At 45.2% G+C, this 17,773-nt stretch overlaps 1 protein-coding gene and 1 long non-coding RNA gene across 2 annotated transcripts in view; one reads left to right on the plus strand and one right to left on the minus strand.

The window, feature by feature from the left end:
* Window positions 1-1,362: 1,362 nt before the first annotated feature.
* Window positions 1,363-9,000, minus strand: LOC130602153 (uncharacterized). Its single transcript, XR_008972835.1, has 3 exons — window positions 8,896-9,000; window positions 7,111-7,200; window positions 1,363-1,501 (listed from the first exon to the last, which is right to left on the minus strand). It is a non-coding gene; the product is annotated as an uncharacterized LOC130602153 (long non-coding RNA).
* A 185-nt stretch (window positions 9,001-9,185) lies between these two features.
* The window catches only part of ZNF516 (zinc finger protein 516), a 102,017-nt gene continuing 93,429 nt past the window's right edge, over window positions 9,186-17,773 (plus strand). The window contains exon 1 of the mRNA XM_057414735.1: window positions 9,186-9,317. The gene's annotated coding sequence lies outside the window, so the exon portion shown is untranslated. The remainder of the gene's footprint in view (window positions 9,318-17,773) is intronic.

Here is a 17,773-nt window from a genome sequence, read left to right on the forward strand (position 1 = left end):
AACTTATTCATGGGTTTATGAGCCCAAAATTCAGGGAGTGGAGGGCTCTACAATGGCTTTCATGGTTACATTCTTCCATTCGTATCTCTGATTAAGTTAGATCAGGGACTGTAGTGATAGGACAAGGGGTAATGTGTTTAAACTTAAAGAGGGGAAGTTCAGGTTAGACGTAAGGAAGACGTTTTTTATTGTGAGGGTGGTGAGGCACTGGCACAGGTTGCGCAGAGAAGCTGTGTTCAAGGCAGTGTTCAAGGCCAGGCTGGATGGGGCTTGGAGCAACCTGGTCTACTGGAAAGTGTCCCTGCGCATAGAAGGAGATTGGAACTAGATGACCTTAAGGTCCTTTCCAACCCAAACTGTTCTATGATTCTATGATTCTAAGTTTAAATGTAAAACTCACAGAATTTCCCATTAACTGTACATCTGAGGGAGCTGCTGAATGCACTTATGGGAGTCCAGATAAGCAGAAACTTTAGGTTATACAAACAAGTCACACATCCCCTTGCTTTTGATAAAGCATGACAGTAGGATTATATGTGTGCTAAGTAAATGGCATTAGATGAAGTAATGCCTTTTTTGGACCTTTTCCACTTTGCATTTGGAAGTCAGGAGGATCTGCAAAACCACATTTTTTTGCAATATGGTGGGAAATGATTAAATAAGAATATTGCTGTCAATCTCTTGTGTGCAAATCTTACAGGGTCTGGAAATCACCAGTGAACTTTGGAGAGAATTTTACCCTTAATATGGACCAAACACAATTGGTTGTCAAGGAGAAGAAAACACTTGGCTACTAACCAAGCAAATACTTCCTTTTAAAAATGTTCTAGTGAGCAAGTGAAAAATGAGGTCATTCATGCAAATACCCATTCACCGGCACCTTTTTTTACAGCCAGATTATGGCCACTATGCCTGCCCTACAGCAGAGTGGTGCAGACTCTGGGTAGAAAACTCTTGAAAGTAAAGATAATGGTTTGTAGTGCTCGAGGAGGCACTTGTGAATGAAATGGGGAGTGTGCTGAGGTAGTGTGAATGCTCTGCCACACTGCTGCCTGCAAGAGGCAGATGTGGGAACAGAGCAGGCTTCAGGAGCAGATGCTGAGCACGGGCAGGGATGCAAAACCAGACAGCTTTATCCTGGGTCCCACAGCAGAGTTGCTCCCCACCTCCCCTCTGAGATCTCACCAGCAGCACGTCTCTGCTTCTTACAGCTGAAGGCAGTATGGGGAGCTCAGGTTCATGTTCAGCTGTTTTGCACCAACTTCCAGTCACTGACCTTGCACAGACATGATACTGGGACCATCATAATGGTGCTTGGGCTTACGCAGCAAGAGAGCGCTGCCAGAGGCCTTTTGGCTTCCCTTCACCGTCTCTTGACCCCTTCTTCCCATTTATGCCTTATGCTGTCTCTCCTGTGCACTGCAGAAGTAAGTATGCAGTTCTACATAGCAGAGCCTTCAGAGAGTTAAGCACCAAATGGTAAAACAAACTCTCTTTAATTCTGTAAAACAAAAAAACAAACAAACAAACAGGAACTTTAGCTTCAGTGACTATGCAGGCACACCAGAGTTGCCAGTACACACTCATACTCATCCTCCTTCTCTGAAGAGACAAAGCATTGGCTTGGACATAGCATAATTCTGTGAGCATTTTTGGCAGTGCTGTTACCACACTTATTTTGCAGTGTATTATGTTTATTACACCAAGGCCCACCAAAGAAATAGGATCCTGGACCCCTTACTAGATGGAGGGATTTGGCATGAAATGTTCTAGTGTCTTAGGTAAGAATATGTGGGGATATTATATGGCAGCATACTTCATAACAATAAAAGTATGACTAGTGGTACAGCTTGTATTATGAGAACACTGTTGTACTGGTCATGTGAAGAGCAGATCTACCACATTTGATTTTATTAAGCGTAACCCTTTTATTATATAAAGCCTCTAGGAATGAACAGCATGCTTGCACCATCGATATTAATGGGATCTTTTGCACTAAAAACAGTACTTGGGAATCTTTTGCACAGCCAAAGGAATCTAAGAGTTGCTGCTGTATGTAATAACTGCTTTACTAAACAAGTACATCTCTGCTTTTGTCAGAGAAGCAAATGAAAATGTAAATAGAAGGAAAAAAACCCAGATGAGGTATTGCTCCACAAGAACATTCAAAATGAAGAAATATCTCCCAAATAGCCTGCTCAGCTCTTTAGGAAGCAACATGAGTGTTTTAGAATAAAAGTGCTGCTTATTCCCAAACAAGGCACCCACACAGGGAGCTGCTTTAGTCTGGGTATTCTGCAAACAATTCCGATAGCAAAAGCTATGCCAGCCGGCTTCCTCACTGAGGCGGGGGGAGGAGGTCTTCTCCTACATTAGGAGCCTTTTGTTGGCCTGATATGGCTATATTCCCCGCCACACTGGTGTTCAGCAGGGTTTCCGGGATAAAATAGAAATCCAAATAGCCCTTTCTGTCTACTTGAAAGTTTGTTCTGATTTGAACAGAATTTGTGTACTTACCGGACAATTGAATAGTGTAGTTTAACACTCAGCCTTTTCTGTGCTCGTTTTAAAACGCGGGGAAGGGGGAGGGAGGGGAGGGAGCAAAGGGGATTATACTGTATGAAACAGAGAAGCAAAAGTGCACCGCATATGACTAAAATATCTTCAAATCCTCGCCACAGAAGTTTCTTAAAACCTTGCCGTCTCTAAGTAAGGCCTTTGTTGACATGAGTGCCTCACTTGTTACTGAATGCTCCGGGTTTATTAGCTTTGGAGTTTAACAGGGGAAAAAGGCAAATGCCTCCCAGAGTCTGTACCAGGACGACTTCCCTAACTCACTTCTGTCTTTTAAACCCAATGGAAGCAACAAACTAGAAGCCTTCTGCATTTTTTTATATTTTTGTAAAAAGTTAGGATAATTCTATGCCTCTAATTTTATGTTAATGATCCCAGGCGTTTGTTTCAGCCTCTTTCTTTCAATGGAACGAATTCACTCGGTTGATTTGTGGATCCAAATGTGGAAAAAGGAGTCATGAATTTTGCGTGATTAATGGGGAAATTAGAAAAGTAGCCAATTTCGCATAAAATTATACAGGGAAGAAAAATGGTCTATCAGCAATGAAAGAAATAGTGGGAAGCTTTTGGAAGAGCTCCCATTCTCAAAATAATTTTCCACAGAATTGTACATCTTTATTATGACTTACACTGTTGCAAACTACTGCATCTTCATGTGTAATCATCGTACTTTTACTCATTTTTACTCTGTGCCAGTTCAGAAATGCGTGCAGGAACACACAGTTTTAGGAGTAACAGACACAGAGCAACATATCGGCTACCCACCCTCATCTAGTATTTCATGATTTAACTGCTAAAAAGAAGCTAATGCCACATATTTCTGATTTGAATGAGAACCAGAAGGTGAAAAAAAGGGTTCGGGAGCTTCTGAATCCTGAGTTTTTGTCTGGCCCAGTGAAAGGTTAGAAGGCATTGGCAAGCTTTTTCTTCAGCCTGTGAACGGTTCTCTGTGGATGGACCTCAGTACAGGTTGCAGCATCTCTGCGGTAAGCTAAAACAATCTGAGATTTAGGCTTGAAAGCATCTCTATTTCTTGTTTGCAAGTTCTTGTGTGCTTTCAGCAAAATAAATACCTGATGCTGGTCAAGTTTTTCTGGCTTTTTTCTGCTGCTCGCCATTGCAGATCCATGTCCTAGTGCTTACGACGTATTATGTTACAGCCAACAAACTAACTTCCTCTTAAACATGTTACTTCTACTCTGTTGCTCGTGATATTGATGGCTATTTTGACCTTTGGAATTCTCTAACTACTGGAGCTTTAAAATAGTACAGATCAGGTAAATTTTCTCTTTTAGAAGTTCCTTTTGCCTCGCATGCCTGAGCTGAAAGACCATATAAACCAAGATTATTCAGACACTTAGACCACTGCCCAGAATGTCAAGGGAAATTTTGTTAGCAAGAACAAGTGACTATTTTGTTCTGCTTTTACTTTTGAGATATGTTTTACACAGCAGAACTACATCGCTCTACTTGCCATGCTGCCACAGGAATCATTTAAAGCCTTCCCTTACTAAACTCCAGAAATTAACACTTGTGAAACTATTTTTTTCTGTGCTCCTTTACTTCAAGTCTTTTGTGAAACGTTACCAAATAACACGCTGTTTTAGAGCTAGCAGCCAGTTCCCCCAGTTTTATCAAGCTCTGCATTCTCTGTATCATCAGAGGTCATTTTTAGCTATTGTACCTCTTTGTCTGGTCCAGTTAGAAAAGCACACAAGCACTCCAGTACTATCAGTTATGCTTGGAGGAACATAAGAAGGGCGAGGGGGAGGGGAAGCGACACAAACTCAGAAATAGCCTGTTTCTTTGCTTTGAGAGAGTGCAGCCTGCTAACAGCCAGGTCGGGCCTGCCAGAAAATCAGCGTCCTGCAGTACTACAGTCAGTAGACAACATGGCCACAGAAATATGCCCTGACAAAGGTCTCTTAAATAAATAACAAAATAATGTCTCAAAAGTGGCATCGCTATTGAATTTGTCTCTCTTGAAATTAATTCTAGGTTGTGGCCTAGTTCTTTCTTATTTCTGAACCTATGATGGGCCACATCTGTGGAAGTCTGTATCAGCTATTCTGAAACCAGCTGCTGCCGAGATTCTTTCAGTTAAACTGAAATTAAGAACAGGTTTGTGGGCTCCCTACCTGCTGTGAAGCCGTGATGTAGTTTATAAAATTACATATGGGTGAGAAAATCTGACTGCCAGGGCTGGAAAAGTTGGTAATATATACAGCCTTTAGCATGAACCTAAAATAACCACGTACACTAAGGCTGCACTTACTTTGCAATATTAACTTTTTCTGCTCTCTTCCTCAGTGTCGTTGTAAAAGCTATGTTGAATAATTTGATTTAAAACAAAAAAAGTGGGTTTGAGAAGATCAAAGCACAAAAATCAAAATCAGGCCATATCCTAGCAACTGTGTTGATGGTAGGGGCAAATATGAAAGACATTAAAAATGTTGATTCTTCAAGAAAGGACTCCGGATTATTTCTGCCATAAGGAAAAGCTCATTACATGCCGTAAATGAGATGATGGAGACAAACACTGATCATCTTTTATCATTAAAGAAATTCCATTAATAGCAAGGGGACAACTTGTATGAGTAGAAGGTAAAGAGGATGTGACCACATCCTCTTTAAAAATGACACCCCATGCAATTTGTCATCAGATATGCCCAGGTCGCTTATTGCGGTTACATGTTAATAGACTCATCAGGTCCTGAAATACATGCGGCTCTCTGAATGGAAAAGTATTTTCAAATCTGTTTGCTAGATTTATGCCTGACTCAATTAATGGTGTGCAAGAGCTTGACCTCAGTCCACGCAGACCCAGAGTACACCAGTGTGCAAAACTTTGCTGGGTGGTGCTGTGTTTTCATAGCGCAAACTTTGGAAGCAGCTGGACACTGCGCAGCTACTGGGGCACGATTAAAGAAGAGGCAAAGATATTTGCAGCGTGTGAGAAGTCGGTCTATTTTAGCCAAGAGTATATGCTGGGTATTGATTGAAACCATTTGGTCTGAGTGAAATTTGTGCCACCCACATAAACTCTGAAAGCACACCAGTGTTAGAATGGCCCATTTTAATTTGAGTCAGAAATGTTAGTTTCTTGTTAAGAAGCATCCCTGGGAATGTTTCTGTGCAGCGATCTGCAGATGTACAAGGGCATTAGAGCCGTGTGCGCCTTCCAGTCTGCAAGTTCTGCACATGCTCTTTGTACTTCCAAGTACACCAAGAAAGAGTCTGGGTTTGAATGTAGAGACTCATAGAGGATTATTTGTCGTCAGGCTTTGCATGCTCTTTTTTTCCTCTGACCCAAGCACACTTTGAAAGCAAACTCTCTGGTTTAGATTAAAAGAGATATATACTGGTTTATTGGCAGAACTGGAGAACTAACTATAAGGCTAGGGTCTGTGTTTAGAAAAGGTTGTTGAGAGACAGATAGGACGGGAGACGCCAAGGAAAATGCTAGTCTGGGTCTTGAGATGGAGAGACAGATTCCTTAAAAAAATCAAGAGCCACAAACCATCCTGGTTTAGCACTATTTAGACACATTCTCTAAATTTCAGACAGATTCATAACAACAAGAAGTATTAACCGGCACAAAACCTGAGCAACTCTGAGCAAGCATACAGCCAAAGCTAAAGCAACTGACTCCTCTAGATTACATTTCACTGAATGTATCTGTGGATGTGACACGTATACACACACACACACATATATACACAACGTGATACAAACTTGGCTTGTTTGCCTGCCTTGAAGTATTTATACACACTTTCAGCTTTGCTTTTAGAGAGACTGCTTTTTTTCCTCACTATTCCACGCTGGGATTCCTCGGGAACCTTTTCTTATCTGAACTTCCACCAATCATTCCTAAGGCTAAGTTATGCAGACAAGTCATCGCAGAGATTTTCATCAAAATGCCATTTTCCTTAACTTGAGAAAGCCTGGTCCCAAATGCTGAACAAATAATTTATTAGATCGTAGCAAAAGTAAATAAATGTTTTCCTGCTCCAAGTATTTCGTTAGCCAGAATTATTATACATGTGAGTCTATAAATAGCAAACCGCGTATTGAGCCATTAATATCGCTGACATTCTCATACGAAATACCGTAATTTAAAGAATTTGAAACGGGAGGACATCGCCTGGAAGATTTCTGGCAAAGACAAAATGGGTAAACAGTGTCTGCAAACAGATTAATCACCCATGGTAATGGTACGTTACTGACGACTTGAAAATTAGGAGTATCTTCTCTACCTGAAATTTCTAACGACACCAGTGATGCTATGCAAATATATTTTGCATCTCCATATAAGTCTATAAATCCTTACCCTGTTCTGGGTTTGCTATTGAAACCCAGAAGTGCTGGACTCAGCAGAAGAAATCTGAGAAAATCTCCTATTTAAAATTACATGGACAGAGGAACTCTGCTAGTGAGTTTCCGTGAAATTAATATACCACTTGATTGTTTTTAAAGTCTCTGCATCTTCTGAATTTTTAATTGCCTTTCCATTAAAATGGAATACCCCTCACTTACTGGGTTTGAAATGGCTTCTCCAGTCCTTTCACCCCTGTAGCCACTGCATCCTATGCTTTTTTACAGGAACAAGGAGTGCAAGAGTGGGCCCTGCAGAAGCAAATATGGAAAATATTAAGCACTTCAAGCATTACTCTATCAAATAGTAAAGCAAGTGCTGTGTTGTGTATTCTCATGTTTTACTGTCTAAGGAAAAGAACCTATACAGACTATGAGGGAAAAGGAGTAGGTTGTAAAAATCACATTTTTTAGGTAGAGGATTTGGGAAGTCTCCTGCACCTTTCATTGCCCTGACTTGTCAATTTTTGCCATATGGAAATTATTAGCTTAATACTGTAGTCCTAAATGCTGCCCAGGAATGCTGATTTATAAGGGATTTCTTACTCTTTGTGTGAAGAAAAGCTAAACTACAACGCGCGCTGTGATTAGATAATCTACACTTTTGTGCTGTAGGGCATGCGTCTGGGGTGAATTCTTCAAGCCGGGGGAGGTGGCATCTGCTCCGGTCCATTCGCAGGTTAAGTCCGTCGTCAGGGAACTCGGAATTCCCACAAAACGCTGCAAGGGACTGGGAACACAATGTGGCCCGCGATTGAAAAAGCGTGCAGGGAAGATGCTGATGCAGAAGGAACAAAATCCAGACATTCCAGATAGATTATTTACTATTGAGGCGTGTAAAAGCGCTATCTTGGCGTAATGAGCTGCCTTTGAAGGACAGGCAAAGTGCATTTTTTAAAGCGCGTCCCCTCTCTGTTTTGACCAGCTGCTCTGCACGTCCGATATTTTTTTTTTTCCCTGTGAATTAGAATTAAATTTGATTGTCCCAAATACATCCCACTCAGGCATTCATGCTGAAAGCAGCAACAATTGTCACTGACCTTTAACACGCCTGCTATTCAAATTAGTGCAGATCATTAATCACGCATAGCTTACATTTTATGATTCGTGTATCCTTCATTACCAACTTTCCCCCTTCACTCGCTGCCCCCCATCCCCCTCCTTTCTTTCCTTTATTCCCGGGGTTCTGCTAACGAGCACTGGGAAGGGCAGGGTTTAAACCCCTCTCCCCCCGCCTCCTTCTCGCCCCAATTTTGTTTCCGTCTCCCTTGTCGGAGCAGTTTGCGTCCCAAGTGTAAGGCGGGGCTGGTGGGGAGCAGCCCCGGGCGGGAGGCTGGGACCCGGGGTGCCCGGGGAGGGAAAAGGAGAAGGGGGTCCGGGATCCGGCCCGGGGCGGCGGCCCAAGGGTGGGAGATAACCCGGACCCTCCGTCAAAAGTCCTCCGTGTCAATTCTACGTCATCACACATTACGAGACAAAGAAAGAGAAGGAAAAAAAAAAAAAGCGCCTCCTCCACACCCTCGCTGTCTAGTACCGGGCTTCGGCACGTTAAATTGGGCTTTCCAGGCACGGGGGGAACACGCTAGCGGCACACGGGCTGGCCGCAGCTACACCGGGCTTTGGGAACACGCGGGGACACACGAATCGAACTTTGCAGACATGGCAGGCGGGGGGGGGTGGGGGGGGGTGTGCTCGGGGTTTTTTTCTTTTCTTTTTTAAAGCCATATGGCAGATTGATTTGTTCGGAGGTCTTTCAACTTCCCCAGCGTGGCTGTTGAACAGTATTCCGCTTTGATCTTGATTGAGGACTTTAATGTTGTGTTGTTTCTGCGCATTTCAACAGATCCATAAATATTTTACCAGTGGAATTCTCCCCCCCCTCACAAAAAAAAAAAAAAAAGGAAAAGTTTCGCACAGAAACGCATCGGGGGCAACTCCAGCCCGCACCTTTCGCACCGGAGCTACGTGGGAACCGGGCCGGCGGTGGGCAAAAGCGCGGCTCCGTGCCCGCTCCCGCCCGGCAACATATCCCCGGCCCGGCAGCACCTCGCGCCCCAACTTTGCTCCGCGGAGACAATAGTACCGGCGGGGCTGTGCTCCGCACCGGCCTCACCATTGCGGAAGGGCGGGGGGGGAGCCGAGCGGTGGCGGAGCGGGCGGGGCGCGGCGGGGCGCGGCGTGCGGGGGGCGGTGCGCGGGGCGCGGCGGGGTCCGTCGGGCCGCCCCCCCCGCTCCGCGCCAGTGGAGCCGCTCGGCGGATCATGTGGAGCGCGCGGCCGCTCGCATGCGGCGCGTGGTTTCACCTTCAGGGCGGCGGCGGGCGGCTCGGCGCGCCTTTCCCCGGCAGTGGCCGCCGGCCAGGCGAGGAGGTGAGGGGCGGCGCGGGAGGCAGCGGGGGCTCGGGGTGTGTGTGTGTGTATGGGGGGAGAAGGGAAACTTCGGGCCCCCCCTTAATCCCCCACCCAGGAGAGGCGGCTGTCCGCCCGGCCACCGGAGCGGCTCCAAAATGGTAACTTTGCGCTGTTTCCCTTGGAGGAGGAGGATGATGGTTTTACTGCAGTGGTGGTGCCGGGGGGGGGGGGGGGTAGTAGCGGGGGTGGGGTGTTTGTGGGCTCTGGGAGCCTTTTGGCTTTGTACGGTCCATCAGGGGCTGTGGGTGGGGGGACAACGCGGGGACTGCGATATTAATGCATTAAGAAACAAAGAACAAATTGCCTCACTTTAAAGTAAAACGCTTCGGGGAACGGAGGTGGGTGATGGGTCTTGGAGCCCCGAATGGCCAGTTAAATTATTAAGTGGGGTTGATATTTTTTTTTAGTTATTTAACCCCCCCTCTCCCCCCGCCCCATAGTATTCTTTGTGCGATGCCCGATGTGTGGCGGTGCGTGGGTCCCCCCCAACCCCGCGTCCCCCCTTGTTTTTTATCCGCTCTCCACGAGTGGGTCCCCCTCGCAGAAGTACACAGTTCATCGAGGGAAGTTGGGGGCGGGCGGACGGGGAAAACAATTATTCACATACAGACAACGAGAAGGACAATGTCTCCGGAGCGGTTATTGCCAGAAGAGGAAAAATAGCCCGTTGGGTGCGGGTGGGGTGGGGGGGCCTTGATGTGTATGTTAAAAAAAAAGAGAGGAGGGGGGAGGAGGAAAGAAGAATAGAAATAATGCAGTTCCAGACATTTTGTGCTATAAAAGCTTTCCTCCTCCTCGTCCCTCCCTCTCTCCCCCCGCTGCTATCCCCGGTGATCATTAGCATAGCGCCCAGTCGCGATCCTGATGCGAGCGGAGCACTCGGGCAAGTTGGGGAAAGTTTGGATGGGTGAACTTCGCCGAGAGGGAGGGAGGGAGGGAGCTGGGGTGTGTGGACCGGCCGAGCGTGTATGTGTGTGTTGTATGTGTATGGTGGGGAGGGCATGACAGCCGGCCCTTGCTTTCCCCCCAAGCACCTAACCTTTGCCATTAATCGCTGGAGACAAACCCCTTGGGTTTGGGCTTTTTTTTTTTTTTTCCTTTTTTAAACCGAAAAGTGTGGGTTTGGAGCCGGGCACCATTTATTAGGAGCGTTAATAAGCTCCCAGCAGCAGGCGGGGATCGTGTGGGGAATGCGCATTGTGTGTGCCCACGGCTGAGCCTTCACATTCCCCCCGCAGATACGGAGGCGCTCGGGCACTGGACGCGCAAATATAATTTTGCTCGGACTACTTTCCAAACATTAATCCTGGCCTTTATTTAATCCAGATGCAGGGTTTCCCCCCTCATTCCCCCGCCCCCCCCCCCCCCATTTGCTGCCTTATTGTTGGTTTACATTTTCTGAAAAGACGACTGGTGTAACCTGTGGAATTTGAAATGCAAATAAAAGCCTGTGGGAGTTGAGGCAGAACAAATCAGCATTTATAAAGTGAAAAAGATTTAATGTCTTTGAAACCATTGCGAGATTTATTTATTTATTTATTTTAATGCAAGCCGAATCGTGACGTCAGGTCGTTTGGGAAAGATTTTTTTTTGTTGTTGTTTGTTTAATTATTTTTATTATTATTATTTTTAACGTTTGAAACGCGGGTATGCGAAGTGCTTACAGGAAAAACAGATTACAAGATTAACATCTGTTAACATGATCGTTTATCTCCAGCCAAAAATAGGTCAGTCCTTTCTTAAGGAAACACGATTGCCGGGCGCATGATTAAATAATGAAATTAGGCTGATGAGTTCATAAATTAAGACGCTGTGGAGACGTGCAGCGGCGAGGGTCCGTCCTGTGGCAAAAATAATGGTATTCGGGGTCCGAATGGTATTCGGTGCCCGAGCGCTGCGAGGGGTCAAAGTCCCTTTTTGGGGAGAGCTGCAACTCCTCCTCCTCCCACTCCCCCCCCGCCCCATCGCCACCGGTCGCCCCCTCGTCCCCCCGCCCTGGGAGCCGAACTCTTCCTTGAGACCGGAGAAGTTTCCTCGGCGGGCAGGGCCGCGGGGGTGCTGTGGATGAAGGGGGGTGGAGGGGGCGGACGGAGGGTCGGACGGGCCGCGGAGCTGAGCCCCCGCCCGCCGTCGGTCCCCGCCCCGCCGGGGCGGCCCCAGTCCGCGGGCCCGCCCCCCCGCCACCGCCCGGCCCGGCCCGGCCCGGCCCCGGGGTGTCGGGGCGCGGCGATGTGGGACGGGCAGCCGCTGGGCCGGGCCGGGCAGCTGCCTTCCCCCATCCTGCGCCCGGCCTCATCCTTTACATCCCCTCGGAGCTTCCCTCTCGGTGGTGGGGTTGGGCTTCTTTTGGAAGTGGATGCGAAAGTGCCCTTACAAAACATCTTCTCGGGCTTGGCGGTGCCATCGATGTTGTTGGGGTTGTTTTTTGAGGCAGATTTAGTCACTTTTTAGGAAGATCAGAGCAGCTTTTCAGACCTGGGCAGCTCTGAGCTGGCTCCTTGGCGGTCGGGCCGGGGAGAGGTCCCAGAAGCCTGCCCGGCAAAGGGCTCCTGTGCTTTGGCCCGGTGCCATGGACTTTATTTCATGCTTGCTGCACTAAATGAGTTAACAGCCAAAGGGTTTTTCATTAACTCGACTTGGCAACCGTGTATTTAGTTGGCTTCTACCCCCGCCCCCCCCCAAACCCCAATACAGCATAATTCTAAGCAGAAGCTGAGTGGCATAATGTGGATTGATTTGGGGGGCTGTCTGCTTCTCAGGATGTTCTCTTTGTGCCCCCATCCCGTGCATGGCGTTTGGATGGTTTGATAACACAGACTTTCATTTTTGTGAGGTGTGTGTGTCTTTATTTTTGACCGTTGCTTTGCCATGGTGCATTAAGGCCCTGTGTGCCATAGAGGGGACCCAAGCAGGGGAGATGCTGACCCTGAGTGAGGGCAGCAACTTGCTGCTTCCGCTTTATCTTCCCTTCTGCCTCATGGTGGGGTGTGCGGATGGGGCCAAGGGGGTGTGTGTATGTATGTGCTGGGGGGCACACTGCTGCATGCAGGGCAGGGGCACATGTTGCAAATGGGACGGTGTTTGTGTGCATGCATGCATGGCCAGAGATGGGGTACGCTGCATTGCTGCACATAAGTCACATGTGTGTACTTGCAGTCTTTCTGCTGGAGGGATTATGCATGTGTATGCCAGGATGGGGACTGAATGGGTGAACACATGTGTGAGGGCACACGTGTGAGTCAGGGGGTGCTTCATGGAGCAGGTGTATGTGTGTGCTGATACACGTGTGTGTGGTGCTGGGCTGTGTCCCATGGATGGGTACAGGTGATGGCGAGTACTGAGTGTAACATCATGCCTGCTTCTCGAGAGAGGCCCCCCCCGCCCCTGGCTGCTAGTGAGCCATAATTAACTATTGCAAGAGGTTTTGGTGGGAGAGCAGCGCTGGGGAGGGGTGGTGGTGGTAGGAGCAGAAGTTTCATGGAGGCAGGGAGTATTTTGGGAGATTAGCTCTTGTAGTTTTGTCTGTGGTGGCTGATTGGGGTGAGGAGTCATCTCTTGTTCACTGCCAGCATGTCCTTCAGCTCTGTAACAGCAAACCTATGGCTGCCTGTCCTAGTCATGTGCTGCTCTGTGCAACCTGTCTTGTCCCAGGCAATGAGGAGGAGTGGGCCTTGGTGGTTTTTGGAGATCTCTGGTAGAACTGGAAGCTGAAGTTGTGTAGGAGCACCTGAGTTGTAATTAGTATTATGGTGTAGTTATTTTGGCAGACATCTTTTGTTTCACAAGAGTAGCTGCCATAGCCATCTTGAATGAACTCTGTACAATGAAGTGGTTTGTGTGGAGTTTAGGTATCTCTAAAAAGTCTTACCTGGGATTTGTTTTCAAGCCTGTAGTTCCTATAAAACTGAGTGGTGTTGAAGTGACATCTATTAGTGATAAGTGGCCTGTGTGAACAACAGGGCATTATAACCCCTCTCTAAACTGTTAGTTTAATATGCAAAAATAATGCTTACAAAAGGAAAGAAAAAATAAGCTAAACACCAATATCAGTGAGAATAACATTGTCTTAAGGAGTGATCCAAAACATGTTTAAAGAAAAGAATGGTATTTGTTAGCAGCGCTCTGATCTAGGCTCAGCGCAGCCTTCTAAATTGCTTTATGGGGCTAAAACGTGTGAATGACTGCTGCTCTGTGCATCCTAGAAAAGAAAACAACTTACATGACTAGAGTGAAAGCTACCTGTTGTTATTTGCAAGTGACCTCGGTAACAGTATAGCTGGCTGAATGGAGCAGCAGCAGTGACATTCAGCTTTTGTAGATTATAAGGTTTTCCTGTGACAGTGACTAATGTCTTTGCTTTAAAAATTAGGTTTATCGTATCTTTTTATAGTTGGTCATTGTATCTCGCTGTCACCAAGATGCAGTAATAGCAATTATCATTACAAAAGTACTCATTGAAGGGGTTGAAAATGATTGTGCCATCCTTCTGAATCTTTGCTTGTTACAAGGGCAGCCATCCCTCATCTTAGCAAAGGAAGATATTTATGTCTTAAAGCTTTACGTACCTACTTCAGAAGCAGGGATGTTGTCTTTGGTTGACTGAAAAGCAAGTAGTCTTTAAAATGCACCTTGCTGTGGGCGCTTGCGTGGCTGGTACCAGGCGGGCAGCCTGGAAGAGCATCACTGGATGAGTGATGTACTCATCAACTCTTGAAAACCATCTGTTTATTCAGATTTGTTTTTCGAGGTCTTTATGTGCAGGTGACTTCAACAGGTATCGATCTGTAGATATGTGTGATTCTAACTGGTGAGTTTTATGCTGAGGTCCCATCTGATGGAGTGCATCTATATTTAGTATGGTCCAAAACCTGTCAACTTTGAAAGGCCTCGCTTCTGTGAAGACTTAAATTCATGACAAGTACTTTCAGGACTTTTCTGGGATTACATACACTGTGCAAAATGAGCCAATGCTTTTGCGAGACCAGTGATGAAGCCTGTACATGTGTGCTCAAACTGGAAAGCTGGGTTTGACTATCTTGTTTCTTAAAGTCATCAAAATAGAAAGCTGAAATACAGAGTGATTGCATTTTGCAGGAAGCAACTTGTCCGAGCTTGCAAATTTTGCAAGTAAAATGTGCCTGTTAAAGTTTTTGAGGTGCAAGTATGAATTTGTAGGCACATACCTTCTGAGCCTGAATGGGCACTAGATTTCTGTGCAGAAAAGGGGAATGGACTTCTGTTGTTTTTCGTAGCTGTGTGATGTTCCTTGGTTGGGTAAGAGTGTGTACAGTCATCCTGTAAATTGACTTGTTGCTTGTGAGCCCAGTGCTGTCCCTTAATGAGCATGCTTGCTACTGTCACTGAGTACTGTGAGTTGCAGGAGCCTGGCTCTGGGTGGAATTACATTTTCTCTGTGTGAGTCTGAAATCCTTAACAATATTGGCTGTTAATCAGCTAAAACTTAGCTAAAACTTAACTGGAACTGAAAACAAGGATTTTTTTTCTTTTTTTTTTTCCTTTTTTTCTGAAGTCATACAGGTAATCCAGGTAATTAATCACTTCATGGCAACAAAAGAAGTCACATTTATTTGATTAGATATCTGCAATATAAATATTTGAATGTTGAAGCAACATTGCTTTTTCAAAGCAGACATCTTACATGCTGCAAATGTTTATACATTTCAGTGCAAGGATAAAACTATTCTGACTCAGCCACTGAAGACAAAACTCTGTTTTTAAGTTACCCGCTGTAACTGCACAGTAACTCCAGGTGTCATCAATACGCTACTAGGGAGTTAGAATGCCTTAACATACAGCAGTATGTCTTGATTATCACTTCTGCATTAGAAGTAAAGGAGTCTTCCTTTCCTTTTCCAGCAGGAGCGATTCTAGTAAATACTATGTTAGTGAGCCTGCATTAAAACGTGCTAGTGGCTTATGGCCCAGGTAGTTAACATCTCCATGGCTTTCATTAGGATGATGACTTCATTGCGAATATTTACTTTCATTACCTAACTGTTAGTCAGCAGATGTTGGGTCTCTTGATCTGCTGAACCTGCTTTGCTATTTGAAGCCAGTGAGCTCTCTGTTGTTGGTGCGATGGTTACTCAACGTCAGTTACTCAGTTTTTGATGTTGTTTACATCTCGCTTATCTGTAGAGGCCCATCAGCATTGTAACACACTTCGTGTTAGCAGTTTCTCCTTGTGTTCCTGAAACTATATTACAGCAACAGCGCTTATGCAAATGGACTCGGGGCATTAAGCATATGTTCTAAGATTAAATTAGTGTGCGGATGGACAATGCTTGCACCTCGTAAGTTGCTGCCAGAGTATTTATTGCCTAATAAATTCTAGCAGGTATTTTATAGCAGTAGCACAAGGCTGCTGTAAGATAATTCGTTCGTTTACCGCTCCTGAGCTGTGAGCTAACGTTGCACATAGTGCCTGCTGCAGGGACACTGGGACAGTGGCAGTTTACACCGTGACCAAGTCTTCTGTTAATGAAGACACTGCTTTAAACTCTTTTAAGTCTCGTAGAGGAGCAGGGGCTTTTTGCTGTGGATTCAAAACTACTTATGTTTTGATGACTACTTATTGTCCTTTTTTGCTAACCTTTCATTGGAATGATTGCTTATGGAAAAGAATTTAATTTGTATCAGCAGGATATTGCATAGCTTAACGCTTGTTCAACAAAATCCATGTTTCATTGCAGAAGCCGTAGGCCAGGCATTGCTGTTACCTTGGGTTTATGATGACTCTGTAACTTTAGTAGAGTGACTCTGAATTTACAGGGCTGTGCGTGGGGATGAATTTAGCACACAGCACTTAGCTCCTAATTAAAGCTTATAGTATTACATCCGTAATCAGGGCGCTCTTAGAATCTCTAAGAAATTACTTTTTTCTTTGTTTACTCTTCCCCCTTTTCTTTCTTGCCATCTTGCTCTGTGATGTTGGGAGCTTGCTCCTCCGTGTTGGGGCCATGATATTTACTTCCCAAAGGAAATGTTTTCCAGCAGTGTACTCCAAATCACTAAGTAGAATCATTTTTGTGGCTCCCCAAATCTTTAAGGCCAGTTTCTGAAACTATCTAGCTTTTAATCTTCTTTTCAAAGCAAAACAGAGACTACAAAGCATATGTAATTACATTTTGCAGCTATTTTTAGACTCCTGACATGTTTCATTTATAGTATAATGATAAAAACAAATAGTCAGCACAGAGGCTAAGACAGGCAATTTTCAAACCAGCAGCAGCCGCTTCAGCTACCCTGTGTGTATTTCAGACATGTTTGCTTTAGTCTTTTTGTTCTTTTTGGTTGGGAGTGTACCGAAACTGTGTGTTTCAGTACATGGCTGGGGGTGCAGAGAAAATGAGAGCTCTATCGGGCAGGTCCTGTTGGGATTGTTTGCTGAAAATCGGATTATATGTCAGTGAGTTTTAACGCATTGCACTCACACACACACACGCATGCTTTGCTTTTCAGGCAGGTAAAATAAAGGCAGAAAGGTGAGTTGGCTTGTCACTATTTTTACACTGCGTAGAAATGCATGTGCTGGCTGATTATGAGGGATAAAGCTGAGTTACTAGAAATTTTTCCTTGTCTTTTTAAGAAAGATGGTGAGCAGTGAAGTGGCATTAGTTTTCAGTGAAGAAGGAGAGAAAAAAAGAGCTGGTGGAAATTGAGGTGTTTGAGTCACAACTGTAGCCTCATTTTAAAATAATCAAGTTTGTTTATTTTAAACTAGATTTGGGAAAGAAAATAGCCATGTTCCTTGTTTTTAAAGGGTAACGTGTATGCGCTCACCATATGGTAGCATTTAACCCATATTGTATGGGCTGACAAGAAGTCACATTTATGCTCTTGATTTATTTCAGTGTTTCAGAATGTTCTTTTTCTGCAATCTAGTACAATAAACGATGCGTTTAGGGTTGTGCAATGTAACTGTGTCTTTAGCTGTTTTGCCTCATTGTTAGAATGATACCAGGTTCATGAGTAAGCAGTTTTATTTTTTTCCCCCTTCTGAAATAATTTCCTTAGGAAATAATCTGTCTCTGAATGTTGAAATGATTTGTGGGAAGAGTTACAAACAATAGCCAGTGACACGGTGTGTTGTAAAGGACTGTGGAGCTAGGTGTTACGGTCTCTGCTGGCTGAAACTAGAGCTGCTCCTTTGATGGTTGAATATATGCTTGGGAAGACTTCCTCCCCCACTCCCGCTCTAGTCTTCACACAGAGGTTGCTTGGTTGTCTATTTTAACGGATGCATTCTGGCTTCCCTTGCAGTAGACTGTGAGGCACCTGCGTTGGTGAGCTGGTACCAGTATTGGCAGCCACAAGTATGGTAAAACCATGAATCAGGCAGCTTAAGGATTGATTTAAACTATGCAATTAGGGAAATAAAGTCTCTTATTTTC

The sequence above is a fragment of the Pezoporus wallicus genome, unplaced genomic scaffold (assembly GCF_028554395.1).
Source record: "Pezoporus wallicus isolate ANWC-B61680 ecotype Strahan unplaced genomic scaffold, APGP_CSIRO_Pwel_v1 contig_2, whole genome shotgun sequence".
NCBI classification, from domain to species: domain Eukaryota; kingdom Metazoa; phylum Chordata; class Aves; order Psittaciformes; family Psittacidae; genus Pezoporus; species Pezoporus wallicus.